The sequence below is a fragment of the Hemicordylus capensis genome, chromosome 1, assembly GCF_027244095.1.
Source record: "Hemicordylus capensis ecotype Gifberg chromosome 1, rHemCap1.1.pri, whole genome shotgun sequence".
Lineage (NCBI taxonomy): Eukaryota > Metazoa > Chordata > Lepidosauria > Squamata > Cordylidae > Hemicordylus > Hemicordylus capensis.
The window spans coordinates 76,568,657-76,582,983 of NC_069657.1; the positions used below are offsets into that span (position 1 = coordinate 76,568,657).

Below are 14,327 nucleotides of genomic sequence, written 5' to 3' on the forward strand. Positions count from 1 at the left end.
GAATACTCTCTCTCTCTATATATATATATATAATTTATTTATTTTCTCTCTCACACTTCCTAGGTATAATCTCCTAGAAAACATTAATTACAAGTTTGGAATGGTTGAGTTTCCCTAATATTGCACTGGCATTGCAATATTCAGTGTTTCATAAAATTCATTTGTAACAATGCTGGATATCCAGACAAGCATTGTGTATGTGCAACAGTGAGAGTTCTAGATGACCACTGTGCTGCCACTTGAGCAGAGGAAGGGTGGTTTTCACCAGTCTTCCCTTCCCTCTGAAGTCCACTGTGCACCACCAAGGGTATCCCTGAGGGCATACGGACCTTGCGTCCATATACCCTATGTCCCTGAGGGCATATGGACAATGGACTTGAGAGGAAAAGGAAGAGGTGAAAGTCGCCCCTTCCCCGACTCAAGCGACAGCACAGCAATAATCTGGAACTCACACTGCCAATGAATTTTAGAAACTGAAACATTTTCATCCCAAAAATAAAATCTCACATCTCAGCCAAATCTGAGGCTATGCCTCCCCATTCCCTTCTAAAAATGGCCCTCTAACAAAACTAAAGTCTTTTCCAGGATATTTGGAGTATTAAGGCCAATTTAAAGTAACAATTCTGATAGCATACAGTCCTCTTACATGACTATGCCAATTCAGATTTCACATTAGAGGAAGGGCAAAGAGTTACTTCTCCTCTCACATGAAAAACAAACTTTATGGGAACGTAACTACCTTAACAAGAAGGCATCTAAAAAGCAAGCTAACAGCAATTAGAGTCAGAGAAAAAAGGCGAATATTTTGAAACTAGTGAATTTAAGCCCGTTAAATTAACGGGCGCTAGTAGACCGCTATTGCGGCTCGCTCTTTGGGGCTGGCTGTTCCCTTCTCTCTCCTGCCCCACTCTCCCTCCCTCCCTTCTGCCCCACACTCTTGCCTCTCTTCCCCTCCCTCCCACCCCAGTCTCTTGCCCTTCCTCCCCCTCCCACCCCTCTCTCACCCTCCCCTCCCTCTCAGCGTCCGCTGTGGGCGGCTAGGCGGAGAGTTCTGCCGCAAAGAGTGACGACGCCGCGGGCGGCCGGGCCCGAGAGTGCCGCCAGCGCCGCAGGCGGGTGGGTGGCCGGGCCGAGAGTGCCGCCATCGCTGTGGGCGGCTGGGCGGAGAGTTCCGCCACCGCTGCCAAGAGTGCCGCCCGCCGCTGCCCTCCCCACAGTCCCTCCGTTCCCGCGGCCGCCGCTTCCAGCCTTCCTGTGGCTGGGCCGGCCATCAAGCCAACACGGCCGCCTGGTGCCTGCAGCCGTATCTTCCTCGGATGTTCTGGGCATGCGTGGAGCGCATGCCCAGAACGGCCGAGGAAGACACGGGCGCAGAGCCACGGGCGCACACCCAAGGCTTTTATTATTTTGAAATGCTTGGCTATTGTTAGCTACTTTTATTCCATTTTTCCTTTAGAAAGCTCAGAACAGCTTACTCAGAGCTCCCAGTAATCTTCCCATCCAGACACTAATCAGGTCCAAACCTTCTTAGCCCTTTTCAGGCATTATGCAAACTGGGGACTGTGTCCCCAAAAACATGCTTGAAAGCCCCACCTTTGCTGTGATAGAAGCAAATCCCCTCCCACTCTCCACAGTTACAGCATTTGTCTGCAGAGATGAATGCTGGACTTGTGAAGAGATCTTTCTTTGCTGTGATGCAGCATGCTGGGATATCCCAGCATTCTGATCACAGGGAGGGTCTCTCCACAAATAAAGTGTTTGTCTTTGCAGGGCTTTTGTGCATATCACAACAGCACGGAGCTTTCGAGTATGTTCTTCAGGATGCTGCACATGAGTATAGTGCCCCATCTTGCATAATACGACAAATATTTATATACTGCTTTTCAACAAAAGTTCCCAAAGTGGTTTACATAGACATGAATAAAATGGATCCCTGTCCCCGAAGGACTCACAATCTAAAAAAGAAATATAAGGTAAACGCCAGCAACAGCCACTGGAGGGATGCTGTGCTGGGAAGACTGGATAGGGCCAGTTGCTCTCTCCCTGCTAAATAAAAAGAATAATCACTTACAGTATTCGTTTGTTAAGGCAGAAATAATAGATTACATATCTCCTTATTTGACAGAGGGCAGAAACACTCCAAAACAAAAGGATTCTAACTATACATTTCCACACTGGTGACTTAAGCAATTAGAAGCTCCTAAATGCACAGCAATCTGCTATGTGCATTTCTACTCACTAGCTGATTCTACTTAATGAAGTGCTAATTAAAGAAGGTGCTTTCTCCATTTGCCTCTTGCTTTAATAGTCTCAGTGTGGCCTTTATGGACAATTTTCTTTTCAGTTATTCAGAGCAGATGGTCACTTGACACTATGGCATTTGTGTGGGCTTGTGGGGAGAAAGAGTAAGAAAGGAGATTAAAATAAACTGGCATGCTGCACATTTCTGCAAAACTTCTTGTTAGGCAAATGCAGAATACTACTGCTGAGACTTGGAAGTGAAAAATCTGCATTTCACTAGGATTCTCTTCACAGTGCATAATAGTTATGACTGTGTGAAACCTGTCTCTTTGAGGATAATTCTTCTCTCATGCATGTGGACATCACTTGTCTACTAAAGCAGATACGCATGGCCATCCTGATAATAACTGCACATTGCAAGCGTATCACCATCTGTGTTTGACTTAATTGCACATCATGTTCCTTATTCAAAAGCACTGACATTTCTTTAACCTGTATTATGCAAATCTGAAGCAGTGTTACATCTCATGTGTGTAATGGTTTAACTGCATGTAATGGCTTGCACATCCCACTGGACTTTCCCCAACATGACTCTCAACCTACTACCTTTTCCCGAAACAACAGCAAACATGAGGATTTTACACCAAGAGTAGCAAATCATAGATATTCACAGCATCCCTAATAATAATTCTAACACTAGTAGATGTAATCTGCCTTTCTTTGTTTTATTTGGCGGGGGGAGGTCCCCAGTTTTTCCTTGTTACCACCTCTGGCAGAGTGGATTATGTCTCCTCATAGAAACTGAGGAGTAAAAGATAAGAAATTAAAAGAAAGTCAATTTAGGCTACACATTAAGAAGACCTTAAATCTAAGAGCTGATCGACAGTGGAACAGTCTGCCTCATGCAGTAGTTGGCTGTCTTTCACTGGAGGTTTTCAAGCACAGGCTGGACAGCCATCTGTCAAGGAAGCTGTAGGCAATTTCTATGCTGAGTATGAGAGAGCAGAGACTAGAAGGTCTCCAAGGTCTCTTCCAACTCTAAGTTCCTATGATCTTAAGACCTTTGTGGTCTTTCTAAAGCCAAAATACTAGACTTCTTTTTTTAACATGCCTATAGGTGCCTTCCCTCTCCCAAACTTAGAAGTCAAGTTCAAGAAAAGTGGAAGGAAATATGGAAATTCTTACCTACAGGTATGTGATACTGTAAGTAATGTGGTCCAACCTGTATATAATTTCCCCCGCTGTCAACTGCTGGTGAAGAACTATGGAGGCGACTCATGTGAAACTCACACGGGTTGTGTCCTGATGTGACTTGTTCAAGACAAGAGAGATTCCCTCAGCTCCTGGAAATGTGAGAAATATCTTATCCTTGTATACAAACTAATGCTTGTATCTTCAGTTTCACAAGCAGAAGCTTGCACAGCAGAACAACAAACTCTCTTCCCCAAAGCAGCCCCCTGAATCCCCTGAAATACCTCTCCTGGGCGCTTTCCAGACTAGACCCTGCAACGGGGTCACTCAGAACGCATCTCAGAAGTGTGCTTCCACACTTACTGCATCCTGAAATTGCAGTCCCTAAGCGGACGGCAGGGTGACGTTCACATTTCCAATGCCTTGTTTTGAATTTAATCACTGCAAAATGGAGCTATGACGTTGTACATCTGGCATGGAAAAGTTGCTGTTTTGTCGGGTTGTTAGTTGATGTGAGACTGCTCCCCCTGCTTTTCCGTTCTGAATGTGACTTGCCCAAATGGAGGCATTTTGCTGCTAATGAGCAGCTAGTCTGGAAAGCACCCAGAAGGTTAGGGATCTTTGTGAAGGGATGGAGTATGGGAGGTGGGAATTGCCCCAAGCCAGGCAGAAAGTGCCTTGACTCAGCTATGGGCAATTTCCCTTTGCAGCTCCCTCACCCCAGTTCACTCTCCTCCCAAAGGTCCCTTGACCCTCAGGAGAGGATCTTGTGGGAAGAGTACAGAGGGCTGCTGTGGGGAGAAGGGAACAAGGAAGTTAAGTTGCTCAAACTTCCTTTTGCTTGCACAATTTTGGATATTTATTTATTTATTTATTTGATTTCTATACTGCCCTTCCAAAAATGGCTCAGGGAAGTTTACACAGAGAAATAACAAATAAATAAGATGGATCCCTGTCCCCAAAGGGCTCACAATCTAAAAAGAAACATAAGATAGACACCAGCAACAGTCACTGGAGGTACTGTGCGGAGGGTGGATAGGGCCAGTTACTCTCCCCCTGCTAAATCAAGAGAATCACCATGTTAAAAGGTGCCTCTTTGCCAAGTTAGCAGGGATATAACCCAAAATTTTAACTGGTGGGTGAAGTCTAAGTGAAGCAGATGACTGTTTCCTTCCAATACTGAATGAAACAACAAATGCTGAAGATGTTGGGATATGTAGGACTTTGAGCAGAAAACTACAGACTCTGAAGGACTACTCTTTCACTACTCTTTCTGATGCCAGAAGCATATGGAACCCAGTTATGCTGAAAAAATAGGGCCATAAGAGGAACTCTACTGGATCAGGCCAAGGCCTAGTTAGTCCAGCATCCTGTTTCCCATAGTGGCCAACCAGATGCTGGTGGGAAGCCCATAAGCAAGGGATGAAGACATGCCCTCTCTACCACTGCTGCTCTCCTGCAACCTGTATTCAGAAGCATCCTGCCTCTGAACCTGGAGATAGAATACAGCCATCAAATACAGCCATCAAATAGCTACTGATAGACTTGTCCTCCATGAATTTGTCTAATCCCCTTTGAAGGCCATCTAAGCTAGAGGTAGTGAATTCCACAGATCAGTTCTGTACTTCATGAAGAAGATTCACATATTCAGTTTTCTAAGCATATATCAAACAAAAAAATAAACAATAAATATATATATTCTATGAGAAACCCCTGTGTCTAGATACTGTATAAATAATGTATGCACAAGAATGGCTGCCCCATCAACATGCACTCAGTGCATTCCAATATCCTTTTTCTATACTGTATGTTTATGAGGCTCACTTGCAGGCACGACCCTGTTATCAGAAAATTGACACTTAGAGAGGGAAAATGACAGGTTGGGCCAGCATGTGACAAACAAACTTCAGAAAACCACTGAAAGCACGGCGTCAGAGAAACCTTGTTAATACTGATGAACTATGAGAAGAAAACAAACATGGGAGCCAGAAGACTATGTCTTCTTGGCATCACGGTAAGGCCTTTTTATATCAAGGAGCATATGGGCTGGAGGCTGTTGATTAGTTGCTGCTGAGTTTTCTAAACTGTATTGCTTAGTGGTCTTTGTTTATAGTTTTATGGATGTTTATGCTTTTATGGCATTCAGAAGTATAAGCTACTTTGAGAGCTGGGGTAGAAAGGAAGGATAGAAAATAAGTCAGCCTTCCTTCCCTTCCATTCTTTTTCCAGTGGGCTTTGCAGCTCAGCTGTGGAGCTTACAGCACAATCCCCATGCATATTTACTCAGTGATAAGTCCTATCGTATTTAATGGGGCTTACTCCCAGAAGCTTTTTCAAATGACGACTTTACCGGGACTTTACTTTGGAATCTAACTCTTAAAGTTAGATGCAGCCTTCAAGGGCATCTAACGAGTGCTATTGTGACTCAGAGAGGTGTTAAGCAGGGCTGCATACTTGCTCCACTATTATTTAATTACTACATAAATTCTATGGTAGGACAATTGAGCCATTTAGATTTCCACCCTCCTAAATTTGCAGGGAGGCATGTATCTATCTTGCTTTATGCAGATGATGCAGTCCTCTTGTCGAGGATGCCAACTGGCCTCAAAAAAACCGCTGAGCGCATTAAGTCTGTACTGCAAGAAGGAGGATTTGGAGATAAATTTCCAGAAAACCAAAATAATGGCTTTTGCACGGAGACCTAAGATTCACACTTGGAGGATCGAGGGTCAACTTATTGAGCAGGTATCATTCTTTAAGTACCTAGGGGTAGTTTTCCATGCTGGGGGCACTAGGAAGGCCCACGCGAACTACGTAGCCTCCAATGCCCAGAAAAGCTCACTTGCCATCCTACAGTACTTGCGATCAAAAGGTGGCTACTACTCACCAGCAGCTTTTAAGCTATTCAAAGCAAAGTCACTGTCCCAACTACTTTATGGAGCGCAGCTGGGGCTTTTTCCAAATATAACATCTTTGGAATGTGTACAATCAAAATTTTTGAGAACTGCCCTTAATATTCCAAGATCTGTTTCAAATGCTGCTGCCCGTTTGGAGACTGGCTTTATTAGGGTGGAGGCCAGTATCTGGATTATTATACTCTGTTACTGGCTCAAACTAATTTATCATCCAGTTGGCCTGGCTCCTCTAATTTTACAGGATGATTTTGGCTCCAGGTGGATCCAGTCTATTGAGGCTAAAATAGCTACTTTGGGCCTCTCTGTTATAATCCTGTCTAAGCTGGGATTTGATCAGGCAAGGTTGCTGGTTAAACAACGAGTGTTCGACTCTGAACGGCAAAATGACCTCGGGAAGGTCCCCAAATTTTACATCTCAGAGGAAAGAAGATATCTAGTCTCTGCAATGAATTATTTTACCTGGTTGGAATTTCTGAGGTATAGGAAAGCTTTTACCTTGGCTCGTTGCCATTGTTTACCCTCAGCAGTTCTAGAAGGGCGCTATAGAGGGGTTCCATTTGCTGACAGACTCTGCCCTTGTGGGTTGGATCAGGTGGAAACTACTGAACATGTTTTATTATTCTGTCTGTTTTACAAGGATATCCGTGAATCTTTCATTACTCCTTTGCTTTGTAAATTTCCCGGTCAACAGGAGCAATTTTATTGCTCCCTGTTGCTTTCGGACTCAGAGTGTTTAATTACATCTAATGTGGCTAAATTCTGTGCTGTTGCCATAAATATACGTCACCGGATGGTTAATAAGGATATTTTACTGGTTTAAATTTTTATCATCATTATGTTTTAAATTTTGTCAATTTTTTTTAACTAATTCTAATTTCAGCCTGTTTTAATTACATACATTCAATTATACAGGTATAACTGTAATCTTTCTCTTCTGTTTTGACTTGTGGCTGTAACATTAAAGAACTACTTTGGAAGGGTGGGTGTGTGTTCACATATTGGCCAGATTTACTCTGAAGTCCATGCGATATTTCAAAGAACACTTCACACAAGATTCTGGTTTTCCCCTCTGTATTGGAACCTAGCCTGATTTGTGTCTGGGGTTAGAAAAAAACCTCCTTTTTGCGTCAGAGTATCTGTTATGCCTTGAACTCGCAGTAAAACCTCATGGTAAACCCGCAGTAAATCCTGCTGTCTGAAAAGCCAGTTGGTAGAGTGATTGCAGATCCCAAGTCTCAAACAAGTGGAAAAATGGATGAACAATACTGTTGTGGAGCGGGGGAGAAGAGAAAATCAGATTTTCATTTTAAAATTTTATGCTTGATAGAGGAATCACCTATTAAGAGGTTCCATCTAGGCCATAGAGTACAGGCAATTTCTAACACTGAGGAGAGGATTTTTATGCTAACCTCAAAGCTCCAGAAGATAGATGGAGTTTGGGCTCGGAAATGGAGAAACCTAAATATCAGTGGCTATATTCGCCTTTTAAATAAGTACTGAGTCTGGTAGCTAAGAACAACAAACTCAACAAGATGAAGTGAGAAAAATAATACTTCAGCTGGTGTTGATTGGCGAGCTATAACATTTGGGCTGACTTCATAAAATTCAATGTTTGCTTATATCATGTGATCTCATGTCATGAGACACTGTGCTTTATAGTATTGTAGGGTGTTTTTTAAAAAAAGGAATATATGTTTTAAAACATAACTTCTTACAATGAGGTGAGAACACTCCCCATTACTAGTCTGACGCAACTGAAAGGAACCACTGAAAAATGTTTCCAAGGAATCCAGCAATGGATTTCCACAATGTGGAAACTTCAGGCCCAGTTCATCACTGCCCAACTAGGGCATGATGCAATCTAGTTACGAACTCAGGCATAGATCATAGAGGGATTCATTAGTTATATCTTATACAATTGTTACTAGACTCACTCGCTATGCCATTTCTGGGTGCCTCACTATACCCCTCAAACTGTGGCCACTTTGCGATTTTCTTCCTTAGCCTGCTTAGAAGAGAACCTGTCGCTGGAACCATTCAAAAAGTGACAGATCATTCTGATAAGGGTTTTCCCACGGTGTCTTCACACCATTGCAAGTCTGTAATGAACTAAAGGAAATGTCCCTTTGATTGCATCTGAGCATATCGAGAAAGATTTGGGGCAGACAATTAGAAGAATAAAAGAGTCAAAAGCAAACTACAAGCTCTCTTCCTCCCTTATGGATAAGAAGTCCCAAGGCTAAGTCAAACTTCTCACCTCATTTCCTTCTCGCTGTTACCGATTTTGGGTGAGTAATGCCTGAAAGCATGATGCGTCCCCCCTCCCACCTCTATTCAGGTGATTGCTCTCAGCAATCTCTTTGTGAAACATTTCCTTTTTTTTAAGGAGTACACCAGGAAAAACAGCCCAAACATAAGCTAATCAATACTCAATATTCATGCCTTATTTGGAGCAAGGATTCCAAAACACTGCAAGTTTCCTAAAAAATGTCTCCTCCACCGAAACTCTTCAATCATACCTCAGGTATGCTTTTGCCTATAAACTACCACCTCAAAGAAGGCATCGATATCTTGCATCACATGCTCTTGCCAATTTGCAAGCTTACTTTTGCACCTTACCATCAGACTCTGCACCACACACTGCATGAGTGCACACCTTGCTCATGCTCCAAAAGCTTGCCTCGTGCTTGAGCTAATTGGAGAGAAGGACCCCAGCTAGAACAGGTAGCTATGAAAAACAGCTTTCTTTCCCTTTCTTTCACCCTCAAACCACTTTCCCTTTCCCATCGCTATGTGCTTTAGAAGCTAACCACCCCCTTTTCACTTTCTGTAACCCTATTGAACCCTAACTGCTCTATAAAGCAACTCTTTGTTTTCTTTTGTCCTTTCCAAGGCATCCACATCGCAACCAACTTTCCCAGAGTACTTTAAAGTTAATATAGCTTTTGGTTGGTCTGTACCCATTTGAAGCTATTTTCCCCCACTTTGAGCAAAGCGTAGTCAGGAAGGGTGGTTGTTATCACACAGTTCCATTAACACTGTCCCTGCAGTAATTGAGCACAACATCATGAGTGCAGGACTAGGACTGGGGAGACCAGAGTTCAAATCCCCATTCGGCCATGATACTTGCTAGGTGACTCTGGGCCAGTCACTTCTCTCTCAGCATAACCTACTTCACAGGGTTGTTGTGAGTAGAAACTTAAGTATGTAGTACACTGCTCTGGGCTCCTTGGAGGAAGAGCGGGACATAAAATGTAATAAATAAATAAATAGATAGATAGATAGCAAAGTCATGCAACATAGCAGATAGCGACTCACAGACTTACTAATGAAGTGCATGTGGTAGCAGGCATTACGAGGATGTGGGGAAATGTATGCACTGCTCTGTGTGCCTGCATTCTATGCAGGTTGTTGCACTACGTAGCAAGAGGGGACATCTTGCACAGCATTCTCCCTCCTTTGCATAGTGCAAAGGGACAAAGTTCCAGTGCTATGCAGCTTCCACTCTATATTCTTCTGAATTGCACAATTAGGCATCTTGTAGCAATACTTTGCCAGTTCCAGAGTAAGAGATTATTCAGGGTACACATGGTACCTTTTACAGGTTTTGCACTGACTTTCAGCAAATTTGTGCCCTAGATTTACAAAAAGCATAATCTGCATAGAGTGCAAAACCAATCTACTACTTGACCCTGGATTCTCCTCTAAGTTTCTACAAGAGGGTTAAAATTTTCTGTAGTCATGGGATACCAATTCCCTTGGCCCTCCATCCTCATCCTTGACTTACTGGAGGTCCTTTTGAGCATAACTTTTGAGCATAGCTAATAGGTGTTCCAACTTTCGAGATATATTTTCAGGTAGTCCTTAATATTTGTGGCATAAAGCTTGACTGTAACATTTGTGGCATTAAAAGGCACTAGTTCGTTGTTAACTCAGTGACCACATCTTTACATTGTGATAACTCTCCTAATGCCACATTCTTCCATGAGGTCTCTCTTTAAACAGTGAAACAGACTCACTTCTTACACACATTGCACCATACAAATTAATGACCACTGAATTCATATTCTCCAGTAAAATGGGGAGAGTCCTTCCTCACTTGGGATAGATAGGTAATATCAGTGAAAGATGCAGGAGGGACGGGGATATCAGATTCCAATGTAAGAAACCTATTAGTTGTTGGCACACCAAAAACGTCTTTCTCCTTCAACTCAGCACCTCCAAGACCAAAAAAAGCATTGATCCTAAATTGTTTGGACTGCCTAAGGTCATATTTGTGAGGGAGCCTGAGGTATTTATCAATCCTCTCTCTTTTCATGCAATTTAGATCTCTGCACAGGAAAGGCTTAACATTTTATATGCCACCTGTGGTTGCAGGGATGCTCACATATAGCTTTTCATACTCCCCATACTAAAAATGGGGGAAAGAAGCAAAGAAACTACAACTTTAAACTTGAATGGCCAGAGAGCTACTACTCTAGTGCCCTTTTACAGATGAAGCAGCAGAAAACCAGGTTTGCCACGAAGCATGCACACAGCGGGAAGCCACAGCCAATCCTGGTTCTCCAATACCATGCATGAGTCATGTGTTTAAACATAAATTTGTTTTAAGTGTTTAACTTTCTAAGTGTGTGCAAAACAGGCTAGGTGTGCACGAAAAACAGGTCATATGTGAAATGACCTTCAGACGGCTTCCTTTCTTCCTCTCACAAAAATAGACTAATATAGAACTTCATTTAGGCCATTTTTAGCTGGTGCAGAAGTTAACTGAGCAAATGCAGTTTGTCTCCCACTGACACATTCTAAACATCTGCATACTTCACCATTTCCATGCCAATTTTCCATTAGATGCCCACATTTCAATTTGAAAAGATTGCTTATAATATGGGGAAATGGGTATGAAGTCAGCCTTGTATGGAACATTTAAAACAAACAAACAAACAAACAAACAAACAAACAAACAAACAAAAAACTAGCTCCTGTCTGATAGTGCTCCAAATTTTCTCATTTGTGCCCTTCAAAATTAAGCCATGCACATGACGGATAATCTAGAAAACAAAACTACTTAGTGGGTACTAAGTACCCACTAAAAACAACTACCTTTTACAAACAGGACTGCAAGGAGACAAAATACTGATACAGAAAATATAGGAGAAAGATATTTGGAAATGTGATAATTCTCCTAATGCCACATTCTTCCACAATGTCTCTCTTTAAATAGTGAAACAGACTCACTTTTTATTACACATTGCACCACACAAATGCATGGGTTTTTTTCTCCCCAAGAGGATATCCATATCCTAATTATCTTGAGTGATTTAGTCCTAAAAATCCCATATATTGCAATTTTAGAGATACACAGAGTGGGAGCTGAAAGATAAACACCATACAGACCCAGTATGTTAGACCCAGTTCTGAAAAGTGCAATCTTCAGCAAAAATGCAGCTTTTCAGGAAAACTGTAAGAACAGATGGCAACAAAATCAACAGACAGAAGCAGTCAGACACTAAAGCAAAATCACACAAGGCTGAATCATAAAGCAGCATTAAGATATATCCAAATGCCTTTGTGTCAAAACTCAAAAGTAATGCAGAATAATTAGCTTGGAGCAAAGTGGAGTTATTCCTTTGCACATATTTCATCATAGGCTTATTGAATGTCTTCTGTTTCCTAGGACATCCCTATAATTCACCACCTGCCTTAAGAGACTTTTATAAAATGGTACTTGTTCTGTGCCTTCTGTTTGACATGGGAAATCTCCATATTCAAGAACAAAGAGGGAAGGGGGAGAAAAATGACACAGCACCCGCAATTGGAAATGAAAGAGAGCGGGGAGAAGACTCCCAAAGGTGCTGGTAGATTTCAGTGAATTTATTTAATATATATATATTTTACTGATGCATTTCATATGAGTAAATTCAGTATTGCCTAATGCATTATGAGCTGAAATGGATTATATACTGGAGAACCCCATACTGTTGGGGTGGGTGAGATAGTGAAACCGCGGATAATGGGGCATTAGGGCAATGGGGATTGGGGGGTTAAGTTCCTGAGGCAGCAAGGCAAAAGGGCCAAAACGATGCACAAAGGGGCTGGCGCCAACGGCACAGAAGGGCTGACAAAGATGGGACAAAAAAGTATCCTGAGAGTGGGGTAAATGTGTTGGGGGGGGTGCCCTACCATGCTCAGTCTGTCCATAGCTGTCCAGCAATGCCTCCACAAACACTTCAATTTGGGTTTTTTTCCTGCGAAAAATCACGGTTTGGCCACGGATACACGAAACCACAGATGTTGGATCCTCAGATAACAGGGTTCTCCTGTTAAGTCAAATTTAAACCATAGGCGAGAAACCATCATATCATGCACATATCTCCTGTCAGTGCAGTGCTGGGAATAGCTTTGTACATAGGGCTCTCATACAGGAGAACTCCGATATCCGCGGGGGTTCTGTTCTCCGTGGTTTACTGCCACCTTCATGGCTGTCCCATTCAAATACATTGGTAAACGTGGCCTCTGTACTTTTAATTTTATTTTTTAAGCAGTGGGAAGAGTATCCTCGTTTTTCTAGCTGAAGATATGGTAGCCCTATCTGCACATAAATTGCCCCGCTACAGGCATGAAGTTGTCTGAAAGGAAGAGTTCATTCTCACTGGGACCGCTATGTGCACACTAAGTTGGTTGCATACATGGGCAAGTATTCCAAATGGAGTAAAACACATTTACAAAACCAAATCCTTCGATTTGACTACTACTTAATTTTTCAAAGTGTAATTTAAAAGCTGGATCCAAATCAAAATTTTACAAGTTAAAACCTTCAATGCATTATTGGCCAGAATTTTTAAACATAAAAACCTCTGCAATGGCCACTAAGTACTGAAGTACTTAATATAGGAACTGATAGGCTCTGAGAAGGGAACAACTGCCTCAAATAGTTTCTCATTTGGAGTTATCATCATCAAGATAATCATTTATAATTTATCAAAGTGCCTAAAATATATTCGACAATAAAATGAACAGATCCCAGGCGCAGGCTTACAATCTTAAAGAGAAAGAGAGAGAGAACAGAGAATTTTGAGATTAAGGAGGTATTTGACTCTACAACCCGCTCAAGTACGATACCCCTGCACCATTCCCTCTAAGCTGCGTGGCTGCGCACAAGCTCACAGCCTTAAAGCCCCCCATGCAGCAATCCCAAAGAGCTGCTCACTCGCCCTCTTGGCTGCTCCCAACTGAGTCCCCTGATCCTCCCAGATATTGCTGCTTATTCTTCGGCTGTTGCTCCCCCGCCCTGTGCCGCTCTTCCTCGGTGCTGTATTCCCACCCTCCACCTTTGCTGCTCTGCTCTCCCCCTGGCCTCTGCTCCCTCCACCTTTGCTCTGAAGCCCATGTGGCAGTGACCGCAGCAGCAAACAGGCAATGAGGCTCGGAGCGGAGGCTGGAGCGGATTCCCCTGATCTTGCCCTCCACCTTCGCCTTTCCCCCACCGCTTGGGTTCTTGCGCAGCAAGACCCTGAAATCGGCTCCAGCCTCCGCTCTGAGTCCCATCGCCTGTTTGCTGCCACCACCGTTGCCAAGTGGGCTCTGAAAGGTGGAGGGCAAGATCAGGGGAATCAAGATGTATAGTCACTGCTTGGACACAACAGGAATTTGCATTACACTGCCACTGAAGGGGGCCTGATATAGGCTGAAATGTGTCTGGTGAAAGTGAATACATTTGTAGACACTGTTATGAACACCAGTGTCCTATAAGACTCAGAACCTATTGGACCACTGAATTCAAGACCCTTCGGATCTTTCTTGTATTTACACTGAACTATTATTTTTTGAGAAACATGCTTTGCAAGTTCTCATATTTCTTGTATACTGATACTGATGGTTCCAATGGTCAGATTGATTGTAAAATGTATGTATTTTCATGGATATGTATTGTTATTAGGTGATACATATTGTTAATATTTATGGGTCAAAAGAGTATATTTA

At 42.7% G+C, this 14,327-nt stretch overlaps 1 protein-coding gene across 17 annotated transcripts in view; it reads right to left on the reverse strand.

The window, feature by feature from the left end:
• RGS6 (regulator of G protein signaling 6) overlaps positions 1 to 14,327 on the reverse strand; it is a 390,873-nt gene that overhangs the window by 270,706 nt on the left and 105,840 nt on the right. Inside the window, exon 2 of one of the 17 annotated variants that reach the window (XM_053257198.1) lies at positions 3,427 to 3,584. The exons of the other annotated variants lie outside the window; for them this stretch is intronic. The gene's annotated coding sequence lies outside the window, so the exon portion shown is untranslated. The remainder of the gene's footprint in view (positions 1 to 3,426; positions 3,585 to 14,327) is intronic. 17 annotated transcript variants of the gene reach the window in all.